The 20,408-nt window shown below is 37.0% G+C and overlaps 1 protein-coding gene and 1 pseudogene across 2 annotated transcripts in view; both read right to left on the bottom strand.

The window, feature by feature from the left end:
* The window catches only part of LOC139478191 (myotubularin-related protein 9-like), a 247,404-nt gene that overhangs the window by 113,226 nt on the left and 113,770 nt on the right, over window positions 1-20,408 (bottom strand). The gene's annotated exons all lie outside the window — the stretch shown is intronic.
* On the bottom strand, window positions 3,914-5,635 carry LOC139464653 (putative nuclease HARBI1; annotated as a pseudogene).

Here is a 20,408-nt window from a genome sequence, read left to right on the forward strand (position 1 = left end):
AGTAGAGTGTAATAGTTCATTTTATATTGATTTCATGTGGTACCCAGCCCAAATTCTGGGACCCTCTCTGGGGTTGTCTGGCAGGCCTTATGCAGAGGAAGATTTGTCTGGTGTGGCCCATTCTGTACTCTGTGAGATGAACCAGTTCTTTTACACTTACTTTCATGTGGTACCTCCAATGTTTGATCCAGCCCTTGAATGGTCCCTTCTTTTGGGGGGCCAGGGGCCACACACAGCAGGGGGTCCCCGGCAGACAACCATATACAAATATGTTGGGTTACACAGTTAATGTTCCTGTGTTCCAATATTGGTACCTTGTTCGTTTGACCAAAGTGCTCTTTGCTGTCGGTCTATATATTCCAGTATCTTGTTATTTTTGTTGTAGCTTTTACTAAATATATTTAAAATGATAGTAACCCTAAGCTTAGCACTTCTGTGCAGCTGATCGCTGTTGCTTGTTATTATTTTTCACATTTCACAATATGACCAGTCGCCATCGAGGCTCCCACACAAGTGATCACGAGAACTTCAAGTTGACATAGAATCGTCAAACTACAACAAATATGACTTTTAATGAGTCAAAGTATGGCATTTATGGTATGTGTATCCATTCTCTGTCAACTAAAGATTGTTTCAAGGCGTCAATAGCAGTAATCTGACCATGGTTGCTGTTAATAACGGTGAGTTGTGAGATCTTAAGATCGCTTCACACACATTTCACTGAAATTAATCAAAACAATATATTAAAAGGAATTTTGAATAAAATTAATGAAATGAGTTACAAACATAAGTCCAGGCCCCGATTTCTCGAAACAAACTTAAGTTTTTACTCAAATCTCAAACTGAGTTTCTCAAATCAAACTCAGCAAAAAGTCAGCTGAGTTTTTAACCCAGGACTTAAGTCCGATCTCATTTGGGTTTTTTATGCGGCCTTGGCGCGAGATTTGACTTCCGTTTTCAAAGTAAACACTGAACCGTAAACACTTTGCCGTCTGCACATGATTGTCAACGTACGAGACACGACGGTTTAATGTCGATGGTGGCAAGAGGCCGAATTGGACCGAGGGGGAGGGGGGAGCTCCTTGTTGAAGTAGTACATATGCGACACCTAGTTTGGAAAATTCAAGCTGTGTGGCATTGGCGCAAAGAACAAGGTGCAGTCGTCGGGAGCAGATTACCGAGGTCCAAAATGCGTAAGTTGATGAACATTAATATTCAGATGTAATATTGAATGTAGTATCTAAGTATAAGTTTGAAATCGAAATACCTTGCTGGGTTCACTGAACCTTTGGCAACGCGAACCATAGCATGTCTACACGCATCCCAGCCAAGACTGTTGGACCCCACCGCGGCTACACATATATTTATTTCTAAATTCTGGACCTGCCTTTGTTGATGATGTTGTTGAAAATGAATGATATAATGTTACAGTAGCCTATTTTAGTAAAAGTAGATATCAGTGAGAATTTTTTTTAAAAATCCAAAATATTTGATAAATTTGTGAATGACATATCTGAAAATTGTTTACTGATATGAAGCAAATTGTATTCCAGAAAATCCAGTTATGCGAATATCTGCAGATGAGGCCAGGAAGCAATATGCTACTTGAAACAGAGATGTATGTTTACATATCAAATGACACTGTTTGTTTTTGGTATTTTGTATGCAACTTATTATGCAATAATTATTATTGTTTGCACAATTTCATAAATGTTTTCATAATTTGCATAAATAAATATCCCCATCTTCCCTTGAATTATTCACTCATAACTCACTATAAGGGTTTATTGAAAATGACAGTGTTAGGCAACAGTTATCACAATTTATGCTTTTAGTGTGTTACTTGGCTCCGGACACACACATCCGTTAATAATTCATCTAAAAATGTTAAAATACCCCCTATTTTTTTACAAGAAACAGCGACATGTAACCTTATATTGAGTGCCCCTTATTGAATGATAAGAGAAATATTGTTTGTTGATATCTGTGTTAAAAGTGCCTGCACAATGCATACAGTAGTTTTCCTTCGTCCAGCAAAAGAAAAGTCAGATGCAATAAGGAGGCGTCACACTCCAAAGGTCAGCTTGTGGATTTGACACTCAAGGTAGATAAGTTGCGTACTGTTGGCTGAACAGGCTAAAGATATATCTTTCTAAAGTGTTACGCTTTATATAATGTTTTTACATCCTCATCTTGTTGAAATAACATCTTGATATCATGTCCTAACATTCTTACAATACAATTATGATATATACCAAGATGATTTAGTCTTGCGTGACCATTGATACAATGCAGAAGTATACTGGTAATGAACATATTCTATTTTAAGTGATGGAACTGTTTATTGAAAATGTAGACATTATGTTCTGATTAATTCATCTGACGTTTACATAACACATTTATCAACAACACAATATTTCATTGGGTGACGTCTCCTGCAGTCTACAGACGACAGGTTTATTCAAAGTTAATATGTATAGTAGTGCCAGTGCAGTCAAACAGGTATAAACCATCAGAGGTAGGATTAAGTACATGTTTGCATATGTGCTGATGTTGCATTACTTATTGTGCTGTAGATGGGGATTCAGCTGCAGTTTTACTCCTAGAGGCAGTGACACCAACAATGTGTGACAATGGTAAGACATTATAATCTGATGTCAATAATATAAAAGTAGATGTATTTGTATGTATTTGCAGAAATACAAGCTGCCCCTTCACCACAAATATTTTTCCCTCCAAATTTTTGCTTGCAGCCAGTTCAATACACACCAACAAATTCAGCATGGGACTCATAAAATGAATCTTCTGCTGGTATGACCTGTAAGGTGGCCATGGACATCCTTACATACTATCAATACAAGATTCATAAGCAATGAGCACAGGCGAATCATTTATAACATTCTCAATATGTATATTCAGTGATCCACATCAACTTGTCCAGACTACTGATATGCAGTATATGATTTTGCATCAGTGTTGCAGGGACAGGAGCATGGATGTCTTAATGTTCTTATTAGATAATGAAGATATGAGAAGAAACTGAGTAAATATTGGCAAGCTTGTTTTTCATGTTTTGCCCTAAATTTGTGTTACTGAATGTAAGTCTTTTTTCAGCTCTACTTTTGCCAATTTCCTTCACTGAACTCTTACTTTAAGAGAAATGAAAACCTGTGTGATGATGAGCAGGTATCTTCCTGATCCTTGAGTTCAATAACATTACATGTAAGCTAATCTTTGCAACTGAACTCATATTTTATCAAGTTATTGGAATGGATGTAATATGGATAACATTGATAAGGGAGATAATCTGATTTTTATCAATGTTTTACTGTTAATAAATGTTAATAACTTGAAATACTATTGTGGATTTATTTACTATCCCCTGCTATGAAGTGGAAGGGGGACAGATGAATGTGTGCTGTCTGTCCATTCACATGAAAAATGCCGAACTATTGGCGGTATTTTTTCAATAAATGTTGACCATTTTAGTCATGCAAAAATATTCTTATCTTTCATTACTATAGATGCATCTATACTGAAAAAATTCAGTGGAGACAGTGGGTTTATACCACATCAACTGGACACATAATAATGCACACATCCTCTTAATACACAAATCAAACATTTTGGTACACAATTACATATGTATATATAAGCACACATGATGCACATATTTATTCATGCATCAAATTCACACCTCGGTTCATAAGATGTATCTGCTTACTGAATGAACATTTTAGTCAATCGTTAAAACAAGCATCAGGTATGGAGACTAAATCTTACCTTCCATACATCAAATAGATTTATGAAAAGAATGACTGGCATACGTAATTTCTGACAATAACACCACTCCAGTCATTAGCAATGCTGACATTGACATTGGCAGTTTCCATTCCATCAGAGGGTTCATGATGCAAATTAATTATGTCTTTCCTATCAATTCCTATGTTGTGAAGTACTACACATGCTGTGATGACTTGACAGGCCCTCTCTGGTGATGTTCTAAGGCCACTATGTAAACAAGAAAATCGCCGCTTTAAGATGCCAAAGCTTTGTTCTATTAAAACTCTGGTTCGGACATGGCAGCGGTTATATATTTCTTGACTTCTAGATGCTGGAGAGAGGAATGGTGTCATCAGGTAGGTTTCGCAGGGGTGGGCTGAATCCGTTAACAAAAAACCTTTGTATGTGCCTGTAACATACAAAAATAAGAACATATGACATATGAAATTCTGTCACCCAAATAATATTTGGAACGGCAGGGGTGATAAATTGATAAACATGATCACACTATACAAATGAGAATTTAAGTATTTCACTTCATAATGCATTCTATCTGCAAAAGATGCCAGTATATAGTGAATGGTGCTTTTACATTTCTTCATGAAAACCTGCAACATGCCAGCTCAAGAAATATTTAACAACTTCAGTGGTTATATGATCATAATTTATTTCTGACAAAACCAGCTTTGAGAAATATTCACAACATGTTACATGTATTTTTTATTTAATGGTCATTTGTACCGATGTTCATAGCAACTACAAAGTCTGGTAAACCTACCATTTTCAAACGCAACACTGATTCTGCTATCCTTGAATATTCTGCTGTCATGTACACTTCCTGGCCATTTTGCTACACAGTTGATAAATCGGTATTCTGCATCACAGATCATCTGAAAGGAAGCGGAGGATCGCTTTTCATTGGTACTGAAATATACTTTCATTTGTAAATATTGACATAAAATTCCCATTATTCTTTAGGGATCACGTAATCATAATGAATTTTTAGTTGGTGTTAATACATACATAATTTGTGTGAACCATTTATGTCCGTACCTGAACATTCATCGAGTGATAGCCTTTACGATTCAGGTAGTCACCTTCATTCACCTTTGGGCCTATGATTCTAACAAATGTGCCATCTACACACTCTAGCACATTTGGAAATCCTGAAAAAAAATGACATTCTTATTTTTTATTATTTTTATTGGTTAAAAGGATGATGGTGGATGGTAATTTCATATTGATTCATACCTGAACATTTTACACTTTACAATTACAGTATGCCGCCTAAGGGAACTATTATGACTGTTAAAAAAAATGCTGTTTTCCGTTTTCTAAACTCCGGATTTTAGCATTGCTCTAACTTGCACTTAGAGTTATGCCCCCCTTTACTTTTATAACGTAATATCAAAACGGTTGAAAGATCGAAGAATTACCTGTGATTTTGTGAAACTTCTGTTTTGTGGTGTCTGCGTCTGATCCTGTGGGCATCCTCACAAACCGCAGCTGAACATAGACTGGTGCAAACATCTCGGACAGACCAGAAGACCGATGGTGCAGATATTGCCGAGAAGGACTCAGAAATGAGGGAATAAAAGCCTCCCGTAGCAAGGAATCTCAGAGTAACAAGTACCTGTGTTAGGGGTGGAAGGGGGCTGTTACGTTGAGTGGGTCTTCGCAGTCTTTTGAACACGAGTGACACGATGTAAAGAATCGTTTCGGCCCGAAACCTAAATCTAAGGAACAAATCATCGTCCGACATGTATTCCAGTGGGTTTTCACGATCAGTAAGCTGCCTGGAAATAACCTGTCTCCTTCACGATCTCAGCTTACATCTATTAGCAATCGCCATTTTTGTCCAAATAAGCTTACCATGTAAGCTTACTTAAGTTTTACGTGGTTTCGAACTCAGTTTGAGTTAAAAATTGAACTCAGTTTAGTTTGAGAAATGCATTTTGCTGAGTTTTCTCAAATTTGAGTAAAAACTCAGACTTAAGTCAGTTTTGGAACTTAAGTTTGTTTCGAGAAATCGGGGCCAGATATACCATGAACACTTTTTATAACCAGACAGTGTAATTACATGATTATTTTGCATAACTTCAGTACAGATTTGTTGACATGGTATTTCAGGTGTTACATGCTGATGTTTATGTATTTGCGTTGGGGGGGAAAACCCATCAAAACTCATTATGGTGTGAATAATCTGCACCCCCTTCTACACAGCTATGTTTTTGGGAAAAAAGTGTGCACTATACTCAAGAAAATACAGTATGTGAAGTTACAGCTTCACTGATCGAGTGGTTTCTGAGGAGATGATGGACAACCGACACAAATACTCCATGACATAAGCTCACTTGATTATATCCCACCAACATTTCCACAAAAGGTCACATCATTTTTAGAGCTCACTTCTTGTCAGTAATGGAAAGATGACATACATTCCAGTCAACACAAAGATGTCATGCGGCCAAATGGGTCCACAACACTTTTAGTTTCGGGATTTAAACAAATACAGCTACATGCTAAATGGCAAGAGGACAGCAATGGCCGGGCAGTATCTTGGTGGCATCAAGTCCCAGCTAACACAAAGCATTCTAACTTTAACTACCAGCCAAATCACTGATACGCTTGTAAGCCTGTAGTTTCCTGCACCTCATCCACAATCCATAATTAAATGGCCGACCAGCCATGCTCTTGGTTTACAAGCAGCAGACCCGGCCCACACATGACTGTGCTGCTGGCCATGATAACATTAGCCAAGCTGCTGTTATCCAATTTGTATTGACGACACTTGGAATATTTAGATATCAAACAACAGTTATCATTGTTAATAATTCTAAGAATACTACCTATATTACATCTTTGCAATAAATCCTGTATTTTGTCTTCACTCACACTTACTTATGAACTTTGCAAAACGTACGTAATAGCTATTGGCGATTGCATCTGGGGATTATATATTATAGCTGTGAATTACATATATTGTTACATGTAAAGATTGTTGAGTTTATGAAGAACGATAAACTTTGAGCATTCAGTTGAAAACTTATTATCGGAAGTAGTAACATGCATAACATTTTTTTAATAATGACAACATTGGTGTATAATAATAACTTTATTGATAATTTATAACAATAATGGCTCTAGTCCTGGCAACTTCCAAACTTTCGAGAAGTTGTAATCTATCTAATCATCGTCATTCAGGCGATGTTTCTGACAGATCACGATCTGAAAAATACTATCATGAAAGTGTATCCCGTGGATAAGCCGACCCCTTTCTACAGAATCTTTTTTCTGGTCCTCAAAATTCGGCTTATACGCGGTCATATACGGTAACTAAAATTTTCAGATTTTCAACAGACGTCCTCTTCACTGTCAATCACACAATTAGTTGTTACCCATAAAGTACAATAGCAACCCATTATGACGTGCGTAATGGCAGGAATCTCATTTCTTTTCCCACATCTAACCACTAGAGGTAGATGAATTGGGGAGGTGGGAGGGAGTACTTCGGATGTAATAGAGGTAGTATTCTTAGAATCATTAACAACAATAACTATTTTTCGATAATTCTTATGAAACTACTACCTCTATTACATCTTTGGCAGACTGAACATCAGTGTTTTTGAATCATGAAAGAAGTGTGAGATTCTCATTCATCAAAAGAAAGCTATTGATCTGTATTTTAGTGGGGTCAGTATGTACTATACAAGTCAGTGTGTACTGTACAACTCTGTGTGTACTATACAAGTCAGTGTGTACTATACAAGTCAGTGTGTACTGTACAACTCAGTGTGTACTATACAAGTCAGTGTGTACTATATGTAAAGTTATATTCTGACCATTTTTTCACAGTGGGGAGCTTTGACTGGTGACAGTGATAGTATAGAGCTCCGCGAATGGGATATCACTGTGAGGTGCTTTTCCACACAATATCACATCCAGTTTTCTTTGATGCTCAAGGTTTGTTTGCATCCTTGCATTCGTTACACTCTATGTTGTGTATGTATCATAAGACATTATGATGTAATGGTAGGGGGGCTGTTAGTTTTTGGGTAACGGTGGAGAGAGGTATGGTGTGTTATGGAGGGCTGAACCCATTGTGTCTGCGAATAAATGTACGGATTGTTTCATCCTGTGTTCATGGTGTAATTCCTACAATGGTGGCAGCAGAAACATGAACTATTCAAGATGCCTCTGGAAATGTGAATGTGGACAGTGGAGAACAACGAGATGGAATTACAAGGATTCCAAGACCAATTGTTTTGCCTGATTCTTACACAGGTTTTACTGATTGTCTTAAGGATTTTAACTTATGTGGAGAAATTAATGGATGGACAAATGATTTGAAAAGACAATTTCTTGCCTTAAATCTCAGAGGTGCTGCCAAATCAGTGTATGCAAGTTGTTCATCAGAACAGGAAGCAGACTTCACATTGCTAACTGATCAGCTAAAGTTATGTTTTGATAGCGAAGAGAAAAAGAGAAGCTACAAATTGCTATTCACTAAAAGATATAGGAAAGAAACTGAATCATTGGTGGTGTTTGGAACTGATGTTAGGAAATTATCAATGCAAGTTTATCCTAAAATAAGTCAGAGGGAGTCGGAGGGAAATTGCTACTGACCAATTCATAAGGGGATTAGAACCACGTGAACTGAGAAAGGCTGTTAGCCATAGCAAGCCTGATAATGTGGATTAAGCTTTGAGGATTGCATCAGAATAGAAAATCATAGACTGATTAAAGAGAGGATGGAAGGGGTGTGGTATAGAGGTTGTGGATTCTTCTTCTCAGTCACTACAGGTGACAGTTACGCAACACCAGAAACAACAAGTCTTTTTAGGCAGATTTAGGCAGAACTAACATCATCAAGCACAAACTTGATACTGGAAATCATCGACTTGTTCATCATGTACCAAGGAGAGTTCCTATTCAGAAGAGACAAGAAGTGAAAGAACTCAGAAACATATCTTTGATTGAGATGTTATTAAGCCTTCATCATGTCAATGGTCATCTCCAATAGTGCTGGTTGAGATATCTGATGGGTCAACAAGGGTATGTATAGATTTTCATTCTGTGAATGAACTCTATCATGGAGACACCTACCCAATTCAAAGGATAGCTGATGCTTTGCATAGTTTTGGAAATGCTTAGTGGTACAGTACACCGAATCTATCTTCAGAATATTGGCAAGTCTCCCTTGAGGATGATGATGAGGAGAAAACAGCCTTTTCAACACCATATGAACTATATGAATTCAGTGTTATGCCCATGGGATTAAGTGCAGCACCCGCAACGTTCCAAAGATTAATGGAACAAGTTCTGAGGAACTTTGTGTAATATATTTAGCTGATATCATCGTGTTCAGTGACACGTTTGAGGAGCACTTGTAGAGGCTGTAGGAAATATTTCAGAAGCTCTTGGAAGCAGGACTGAAGTTGAAGCCAAAGAAATGTAAGTTGTGTGGGTCTAAAGTTAGCTATCTAGGCCATGTCATATGCAAGAGAGGGTTTGCAACAGACCCTTATAAAAATTGACTATCACAAAATGGCCCACCCCAAGCAATGTAGCAGATGTGAGAAAGTTTCTTGGGTTTTCTGGATATTATTGAATCCATCATCCTCACTGTACATACTGACCAACAAAGGGGAAAACTTCAAGGGGACTTCCTTGTGTGAGGAAGCATTCTGTTCTTTGAAACAAAAGCTAACAACAGCAGAAGTGTAAGCATGTCCAAACTTAAATTTCCCTTTCATACTGGACACAGATGCCGGCAATTGCAAGCAGATTTTTGTCTAAAGCTGAAAAAAACAAACTCTATGATCAGAAAAGAACTCTTAGTATCAGTTTACATGTCAGAACACATTAGATATTATCTGATAGGACAAAAATCTGATAGCTTAAAATGGCTTTACAATTTCAAAAAACAAGTGGCACAGGTGGCCCGCTGGTTGGAAATCCTCTCTGAGTATGAGTTTGACATACAACACAGACCAGGAGTCAAACATATGAATTCTGATGCTGTGTCACGACTACCATCAGATACCATTCCAGAGGATGCAGGTACAGTGACTGGCCTGGAAGTCTTCGTGGTTTTGAAGAATGTAATCACAGTGTCAACTCAAGGGACAGACTCTCAATCTCAAGTTTCAACAGGACTGGGAAATTAAACAAAGAAAAGACCAAGTGTTAAGACAGGTCATTCAGTGGATTGAACATGAAAACAGACAGCATTCGCAAGAGAAAGGGAAGTGCAAAGACTGTAGGCTAGTTGGGACCTTCTGGAACTGCATGATGGTATTTTGTGCTATAAATGGGTGTTGCCAAGAGTGAGTGGTGAGAAGATTTTGAAGATTGTTCCATCATTAATGAGACAGGAGATGATTGATTTTGCACTTAACAACCTGACAGCTGGACACATGGGAGCAAGAAGAACCATTGATTGAATAAGAAATAACTTCTACTGGCCTGTGAGAGGATATTGAAAGGTGATGTGAAGCTTGTGATCTAGGAATAATCTTGGTGGAAGAAACAGAAAAGCCCAACTTGTTTGTGATATTTCATCAACACCCATGGGGAGACTAGCTACAGATATAACAGGACCAGTGCCAACTACATCAGAAGGGAACCAATACATCCATGTGGCTGTGGATTACTTCACACAGTGGGCCGAAGCATGTCCAGTTCCAGACCAGAAAGCAGAAACAGAAAGCAATAAACTTGGTCTGAATTTGTGTGTACATATGGCGTACCAGAATCACTCAACTCTGATAAGGTAAGACTTTTGTAATTGGCTGTGTTCAAATCTCTGTGTAATACACTTGGCACTACTCCCTACCCCCCTCAGTCAAACAGATTAGTGGAAAGACTGAATAGGACAAGAGGAGATATGCTGAGTAAATTTGCAAATAATCAGCAAACACAGTTCAACTGAATTCACCCCAAATTTTCTCACATTTGGTCATGAAATTTGAATGCCACTAGACATTGTGTATGAGTCCAGTCCAGAGGAAATAACTGTAGATGCTGCCAAATATACAGATAACACAAGGAGAAAGATGGAAGCAGCTTTTAGGGAGGTACCAGAATATAAAAGTATCTTCTCAAACACAAAGAAACACCTACAACCAGACAGCACATAGTGGACTTTTAAAATGGGATAAGGTGTGGCTTTATAAGCCTATTCCTCGCTGAGGACAGTGCAAGAAACAAAGTACAGTTATCCCTCACTACAACGCTACCTTTGGGGTCCAAATAATTGATGAGCGTTATAGATGATCAATGGTTAAACGGAGGTCAAGTCGTAGTAAGTAGGTGACGAGCATAACAGTATACATGTTCTGCCTACTTAACATGATCTACATTGCACGTTCAAGAGTTTAAAAAAGATTAGAATAGAAGTTGTTAATGATTCATAGTGTAAAAAAAGATTTATCGAGTATTAATATGCGCTTTAAAAAAAACCCCATCGTATCCCTTCAGCGAATTCAGGTGAATAAACAGGTTGAAAATTGGTCAATAAAAGTATGATATTTGATAAAAAAACATCACTAGATTTACCATTTAAAATGTAATTCCTCCTCTCCAAGGCATTATATACAGAGATTAAGATTACCGTCGGTATTTTCTCGTAAACTAAGCCGGAAATAGCAATCAGCTGTGCACACATTTCCTCCCAGTCTACCAGTGATTCAGTTAAAAAGTACCCAATGATACAACTTCAAAGAATTTTGATGCAATGGTCGGAAGAAATTGTATCTGAAATTATTATTTTATCAGGAATAATATATTCCAATATCGTGTTTATTTAGTTGCAGCTTCCACTATATACAGTCAATTCCCTTTAATCCGGCATCGATGGTTGTATATGATTATGTTGGATTAACAAGTATGTTGGATAAACAAAATTAAGTAGTATCAATATTCGTGATCGAAAATTGGACAACTACACGATAGATAATGATTGAAACATGCAATAAAAAAGTAAAACATAAATATTCATATTGTTATGTTACATTGTTGGCGGAATATGTTTTCTAACCATGCAACCTCTATAATTTAACACAAAACAAATGTTACAAACTGTATAACTGGAATTGCAAAGCTTAAGAAAGCTGCTTTCTAAGTGGCTAACGTTGACTTCATGTTAGTCATTTCATTGGTAGGTCATAGTTCGCGAAAGTTTGTGACCTATAATGGGATGTCCTCGGCGATAGTGAGAACTTGTATCTGATTTTAATGTGATTGAGGTAATCTAAGCATGTGATCAATCCTGTTTTCTTTATTTAAAGCATTAATTGTTTATTATTAAGCAAGTTATCTCTGAAGCCATTGTAATATGCAGCTGTTACAAGCGCGGTGTCAACTCCGTCAAGAGCACTCAAGGCTCTGCGATACTTTTTATACAATCCAAGTCTCAACTCCCTCTCCTTCACTATTCGATATTTTATGTCGCTTATTTGATGTAATCGAAATACATCAACAGTATCCATCTTTTCAAATGCCTCATCGAGTGCCGGATATAAACCCAAAGTGTATATTATTATATCATATAAGTCTTTAATTGGTCTTGCTTCAATGTTTGAGAGTATACATCAACCTTATTAAATGTTTTTTATACGGCATGAATATCTTAGTAAGAGAAATGCTGTCACTTTTAATAATTTGGACCCCTCAAGGGTTGCAACGGGTGATACTCCCATATAAATAATACTGCAACGTTGACGTTGGTGTTTCTTAAGCCAATTAATTGATAGACCTGGTAATATTTCGAAGGCATCCTCTGGTGCATCTCCAAACACGCCTTCAATAATAAGTGTAGAAAGATCAGGTATGGCGATCAAGTTATCTTTAATATCATTGAATTCAGTAACCAAATTTAAACTAACATTTTTTTATGCCGGACGACTAAATAACATATGACCTGGGTTTTCTGGCAGGGCAGAGACTTACACACTTTTTCGTTTTGATGGAATATACGCCCCGAGTATGATCCCACTATTTATTATCTTAGTTAAATTATGTGCCTTACCCGTCATCACATATGGTGGGGTAATGACGATATTCAGTAGCCACTCGATTTTTGCTTCAATCATAGTCATAGTCCATTTATTATCATCCATTATTATTATTGAGTCTACTAACGTCGGCATCGCTTAAACCTCCTAGATTACCTGTGAATGTAACTTCTTTCCGCTTGTATACATTATCTTGTAAGTGTAAAGCGTATAACTTGCCATCGGTACCGGGTTTACCGAATCCTTCTGTGTCTCTGAGATCGGAAAGTTCAATTGCATTACATTGTCTGAGTGTTCCAGGGCCTGAAGAATCAACCATTATTTTTAGTGAGTGAGTGAGTATGGTTTTACGCCCCTTTTAGCAATATTCCAGCAATATCACGGCGGGGGACACTAGAAATGGGCTTCACACATTGTACCCATGTCGGGAATCGAAACCGGGTCTTCGGCGTGATGAGCGAATGCTTACCAAAATTTTTAATATGGAGTGTTACACTCAAGTATCCTATATGTACAGGTTGATGTTTTACATCTAATACAGAAATTTGGAGGTCTGAAATAATACCCTGCTTTAATTTTTTATATTGTAATGATGAGAAATATTCCATTGTACCGCTATTATATTTTTCAACTTTGACTGGAATAGCTCTGAGTAGAGTTGAAGAACTTTCTAGTTGAATATTATCCGTCGTGCTTATTTGATCAAGATGGATACACAACTCTTTATAGGGAACTTAATCAGGTAATTTAACTCCATGCACTGTTTTGTTGGGTTGCACTCTTACTGGTGCTCCTTTACTAAATCCAAGTGTTTCTGCTAAGTAATCATAAAATATACCATCTTATCCAGTGCTTAATTTCAGCATACTTACTCAAAAATACAACTCTGTCCTGAAAGATCTTAGAGAGCAGACCAAATGCGTAGCCCTGTTTCATTGCAAAGACCGAGATTCATTTGAGGAATGTCTACGCGAAAATTATGTTATTTATACCAAGCCCGAACGAGACAAAGTCAGAAAACTTTTAGTGGAATCAAAGCACTCTAAACTCGTATTAAAAACCAATCAACCAGCTTCTTATGCAATTGCTTAGCAAAATTATAGCAAATATAGCACACAATTTTGGAAAATATATTAGCTATACAAAACCAGTCTTCAAAATTTCTAAATTCCATCATGTTTCCATGAAAACAGCAAAAGAGAAAACTTTCAGAATATATTATACGGCACGAATATCTTAGTAAGAGAAATGCAATCACTTTTTATAACTTGGACCCCCTCAAGGGTTGCAACGGGTGATACTCCCATATAAATAATACTGCAACGTTGACGTTGGTGTTTCTTAAGCCAATTAATTGATAGACCTGGTAATATTTCGAAGGCATCCTCTGGTGCATCTCCAAACACGCCTTCAATAATAAGTGTAGAAAGATCAGGTATGGCGATCAAGTTATCTTTAATATCATTGAATTCAGTAACCAAATTTAAACTAACATTTTTTTATGCCGGACGACTAAATAACATATGACCTGGGTTTTCTGGCAGGGCAGAGACTTACACACTTTTTCGTTTTGATGGAATATATGCCCCGAGTATGATCCCACTATTTATTATCTTAGTTAAATTATGTGCCTTACCCGTCATGACATATGGTGGGGTAATGACGATATTCAGTAGCCACTCGATTTTTGCTTCAATCATAGTCCATTTATTATCATCGTTGCCAGTAAGATTGTACGAAGTGTTTTTATTGAGTCTACTAACGTCGGCATCGCTTAAACCTCCTAGATTACCTGTGAATGTAACTTCTTTCCGCTTGTATACATTATCTTGTAAGTGTAAAGCGTATAACTTACCATCGGTACCGGGTCTACCGAATCCTTCTGTGTCTCCGAGATCGGAAAGCGCTATTGTATTACATTGTCTGAGTGTTCCAGGGCCTGATGAATCAACCATTATTTATAATATGGAGTGTTACACTTAAGTATCCTATACGTACAGGTTGATGTTTTACATCTAATACAGAAATTTGGAGGTCTGAAATAATACCCCGCTTTAATTTTTTATATTGTAATGATGAGAAAGATTCCGTTCTACCGCTATTATATTTTTCATCTTTGACTGGAATAGCTCTCAACAGAGTAGAAGGACTTTCGAGTTGAATATTATCCGTCATACTGATCTGATCAAAATGGATGCACAACTCTTTATAGGGAACTAAATCGGGTAATTTAACTCCATGCACTATATCGTTGGGTGGTATCATTCCCATTCTGCCATCAAATCCAAGTGTTTCTGCTATCTTAGCAAGAAGTAATTTCTCTTCTCCAGCGCTTAATTTCAGCATCCCATTCGACTCATTTTGTGTGAGACTAATTCCATTAGGCTTAAAAATTTCATCATTGAGTGAGCATACGCTGTAATACCAATCAGGTATAGCAATGCGAGTGTGATCAATACCTAATTCACCTATTAAAAACCAATTATTATATCTCGCAGCATTTATATTGGTCCACCGTGGGTAATACGTTACACCTCATAGGGCGACTTCAAGTTGTCCATCCGAGTTATCGATAGTATGAAGCAGTTGAATAGACTGACCATTTGTTATTCCCGGGAGTGTGACATACATATTAAATATACAAAGATACTATATCATAACTTGAATATGAAATCAACTTACATTTTTAATCAATCGATTTTAGTAAGTGCCTCTGATGCTAATTTTTTTGTTCATTTCCCTGATATCTTTGAAAAATACAGGTTCATGGCAACTAGTGATAAAATGGTGCACGATTGGTTTCACAATCCGATGCAATTTTGTCAGAACCAGTTAAACTTTGCCATATGGTGTGCCACAACAGGATGTGGTGTATCTCTTTATACCCCAGGATTTGAACTAAATAAGTCTGATTTATCATTTCACGTGTACTATCAGATCAGACGTATACTAAAAGAAATTAGTGCCCCATTACCGCATGATCGAGCATAGAAAGCATCAAATAATCCGTACAATAGGCGGGCATTCGAATGTATTTGTCAGGAATTTAATGTTTCTACGAGTAAAGATTGGCGTCTGAGTGGAGTTAACCATGGTCTAGGTATTCTGTACGCTGGTGCACACTCTGTTAAAGAAGTCAGCGATGATTTAGTGAAAAGAGTTCGGCTTCTTACGAGCTTTGTGAGTGGAGAGACTATCGTATGAACTTTAAGGGTGGTGTTGCTTTCACCGTCCAAGAGGTTGAGCAACCACCTGGAAATGCTTGGAATGAATTTCTTAATGATAAAACAGAAATTAATTTTACTAACCCAGGATTTGTAAGAGTTAATGAATCAATAAGAACTTATGTATGGGCAATTCTTGGTGCACAATCGCAAACACGAACGGGAATAATTGGTTCTGGGACGGCGCTCGATGAGCAAAAACAGTTTGTCGCAAATGTGGAGGATGCTATTAATTCACTTACTCAAAAATACAACTCAGTTCTGAAAGATCTCAGAGAGCTGACTAAATGGGTAGCCTTGTTTCATTACAAAGACCGAGATTCATTTGAGGAATGTCTACGCGAAAATGATGTTATTTATACCAAGCCCAAACAAGATAAAGTCAGAAAACTGTTAGCGGAAACGAAGCATTGTAAACTCGTATTAAAAACCGATCAACCAGCTGCTTATGCAATTGCTTAGCAAAAAAAGCAGAAATATAGCAAAAATAGCAACTGCTAAGGAAAATTATAGCAACTGCTAAGCACAAATATAGCAAAAATATATATAACACCTTGCATCTAACACCGTATTGCTTCTTAAGTTTGTTGTAATAAAAGTCATACATTAAGTGTTTTGACAAGTCAAGAATACTCATACCAACATACACTGGTCTGTTGAATTTTATATTACTCTTCTGCATATGTAGTGCAGCTAAGTCGTAATCAATATCTTGCTTCTATTAAAAGCTGGACTGGCTATAAGTTTCCTGAGTCTTTCTTCCTCATTAGACCTGACTAATTTAACATCAACACGCTTCCTTAGATTATCCATAGTTTTACCAAATACTGAGTTATTCATGAGCTTACATAGGTTCTTTTCAAAACCGCTGGTAGCTATCTTTCTTAAATCTGTGTTCAGCCTTATATAGGGCTCCATCCAAGGGCTTTGATCAAACTTTAGAACTCTGTGTATTTTCTCTTCAGTGTATACACTGGTCTGTATAATTGCCTAAATTCTTACAACCTAATTTATCCCACACCGTCAGAGTGTGTTCATAATCAGCATCGGTTATTTTAGATTCTGTTAAGTTACTATAGAATGATTCAAGCAGTGGTAATTTAGTTTCGTTGAATCTAGACCAATTATCCATATATTCGTAAGGATATACACCTTTTCTCAACAACAAATGACGTGTTATCCGATCGGTATATTGATTTGTTCTTGCAAAGTCATCAGGATTAGCTAAATTGTCCAGGGAAGATAACAGAAACTGTACGGAGTCTATGAATCTAAGCCCATTACTGTGCTTTATTCTGGCTTTTCCATCCTTGTCCATAAAATATATAGTTTTAGTCAACGAGAATGATATACCCCCGGTATATTTTTCCATATTGTTAGGAATACACGTTAAGCCGCCGTCGGTCTTTTAGATAGCTTGCATGATGAGATGTGAATCTTATCCTATGAAACACAACGGGGATGGGTATTGTTTGAGAATTCATTTTTAGTTTCAAGTTACACTCGTTATGCGCGGCTCCCCGATAATTACCCGTGACGTGGCAATGATCTCTTACAGAATCCCCATTCAGGGGTTTATTACAAACATGACAACTAGTCGACTTCTTATAGGCCCTCCAATCATCCCTCGTCAAACACATGGGTTTCTTGCACGATAAATTTTCCCTGATTATTCTCTCTTTTCGTTTTGTAGATATTCTAGGAACTTTCCCGCTGCATCGGGACCTCTGTAAATCACGGGCGGGTTTGTTTTCCCATCATACCTTACAACTATATATCCAAACCCAAAAGGAATATGTTCTTGAGATTTGTACGTAAAACTATCTTGATTGCTTCGGACTGTATTTTCTATAGGTTTGATAAGTGCTTCGAAGTCAGCGTAAATTACGTACGGTACTGGCATTTGATAACAATAATGTTCAAATTTTAATGTATTTTTCCCGTCTTTAGGCATATCGATCCTGATAGCATTCTGTCCAACACCTCTGCAGTTTTTTTTATGAGCTTCTAATAGATCTTGTCTGCTGTATCCATGCAGGCATCTTTCACTGAAATATTTCTTTCCTGCATCTTTGTTTGATCGCCTAATAGCCTGCTTAAACTCTTTATCCATGTATAATGATATTTACCATCTTTTTCGATCAGAAATGAATTGATTCTTGGAATATGTTCCGGAGCGGAGCTTATCCTGTGTACAACAATTCCTTTAGAAGAATGTCCGAAAACATTTATAGCTAAATTATTTTGCTTTTCTGCCTTATCAATTTATGAGAATGGTGTAGGTTCGTCTATACAATCAAGGTTGAGTCCATCGTTTTGGAGATAGCTCGAAGGTCTATCTACGAGGAATAAAGCAGATCTTATCATCATTCTTAAACAGCCATCGCCTTTATTTTTTACATTAATTATGGCTTTTTTCTTCTTATAATACGAGGGTAAATCTATATAAGATCCACCTTTGAAAGGCATATAATTTGCTATATCTAAATATAAACTATTGATTCTATCCACACCCCAACCCGAACCTTTTTTCATCCAACATTCTTGTATCCGCTGAATTGATGCATCTAATGATGCGTTTATAGTATCAGATTCGGTTATAACTTCTTGATTGCTTCGGAAATATGGTTCGTTTTATTCAGTGCTTTTGTCTGCATTACTTTCACTCAATGACATTTTAATCGCCAGCTGGTATTTTATATTATTTAAATCATCTAACTCCTCGTTAATTTTGCTCGATACGATGGGCTTAACATCATTAACATCCATGTTGGAATTAATATCAATCTTCCAACCTCTTAGATATTTACCAACGCCGGCTGTGGGTACAAATTTTTACTCATCAACTGGTTGATTATTTTTATCAACATCATCGGATTGATTATTATCTAGTAAAGCGATCAGTTCAGCTTTTCTCATTCGTGAGATAACCTCTCAGCCCACTGTTTTTATCTTGAGCTTTGAGTTCTCTAACAGTCTGGGGTTTGTTGTATTCCAAACTGAGTAAAACAATCAATTCAGCTTTCCTCATTCGAGAATATCCACATAGACCACGTTGCTTTGCCAAAGCTTTCAGCTCTCTGACAACATAAGTCTGTGTGATATATAAATACATGTACTAATGTCTAATTGGTTTGAATTCTACCCAATCTATTTATCTCATTTCGGTAAGCCTTTTTCCTCTCATAAATAATTTGAAACCGTTTCTTGTCAGCACCGTGACTCTTACATAAACATAAACTACCTTTGACCCAAATCCCACATACAGAACACAAATGATTAATGTGCCCTTTTCTAATTGCAATGGAATGGATTCAACAAAAATCCGACATACAGCTCTTTCCACAAATTTGTGATTGGCCCATGCGTATGAATTTACATGTTGATGTGCCTCTCGCCATTGTGATAAATATACACTTCTTGTATCATTTGTCTAAATGCATGTCATCAGCCGAGTCCTGCCCAGCCTAACATAAGCAGTCAGCCAGTCATCGCTATTTATAGCTGAGTACTCATCTCTATTTATAGATAAGCCGTCAGGGTTACTAACAGCGGAACAGCCAGTCAGGGCTATTTATAGATTAGCAGTCAGGGTTATTAATAGCTGATAAGACTCAGCCTGACAAAGATCATGGTTTATGTGTAGTCATTGTGTAGCTAAAAATAGCAATGACTGATAACCTAAACATTATAAATACTATCTCTCGGTCTTTATGAGCCTCTGACGGTGTATAAAACTGACTTATTGTTGGTCTCTGTATTGGGTCAAGTTTCTTTCCATAAACAAGGAAGTATTCGTGCATGGCAGATTCAACATCCTTAAATGTTTGAATTGAATGTCCTTGCTTACGTAGTTCTTCATTAATAAAATCTAATCTTAATGTCCTATTTCTGGTCAATTGTGACTGGGCTGCTTAGAGTTTGTTCTAATGCTTTATTATGTCGTTTACGCTCCTCTTCAACTGCTTTAGCGTTTGATTCCCTCAGAGTAGAAAATAAATAATTACTCCACGAAAAAGCTAGAGTATTCACAATAGCTCCACCAACCATCATCACAATTGTTGCCATATTCAAATGTTCAATAATATAAATTTTCAAATGTTTAATTACTTCATTATTTCTTCTGGGAGAAGTCCTTGTTTGATGAGCATATCTTTTGTTGCCATTGCCAATCCAATATCAAGAACCCTCATACCAATATCATAACCATTAAAATCTAGCTTGGGTGGTGTGGCTTTAGTAATCATTTTAGCCATACAGGCATAGCCAATGGCCAAGCCACTGACCACCACTGAATTATACGTTGCCATCTGTAACTGGAGTAGTCATGCTTTTTATAACATTATATTGGGGCTTACCTCTAAATGAACTTGTTGTTGTGTAA

The sequence above is a fragment of the Haliotis cracherodii genome, unplaced genomic scaffold (genome assembly GCF_022045235.1).
Source record: "Haliotis cracherodii isolate W230 unplaced genomic scaffold, xgHalCrac1.p SCAF_1, whole genome shotgun sequence".
Classification (NCBI taxonomy): Eukaryota; Metazoa; Mollusca; class Gastropoda; order Lepetellida; family Haliotidae; genus Haliotis; species Haliotis cracherodii.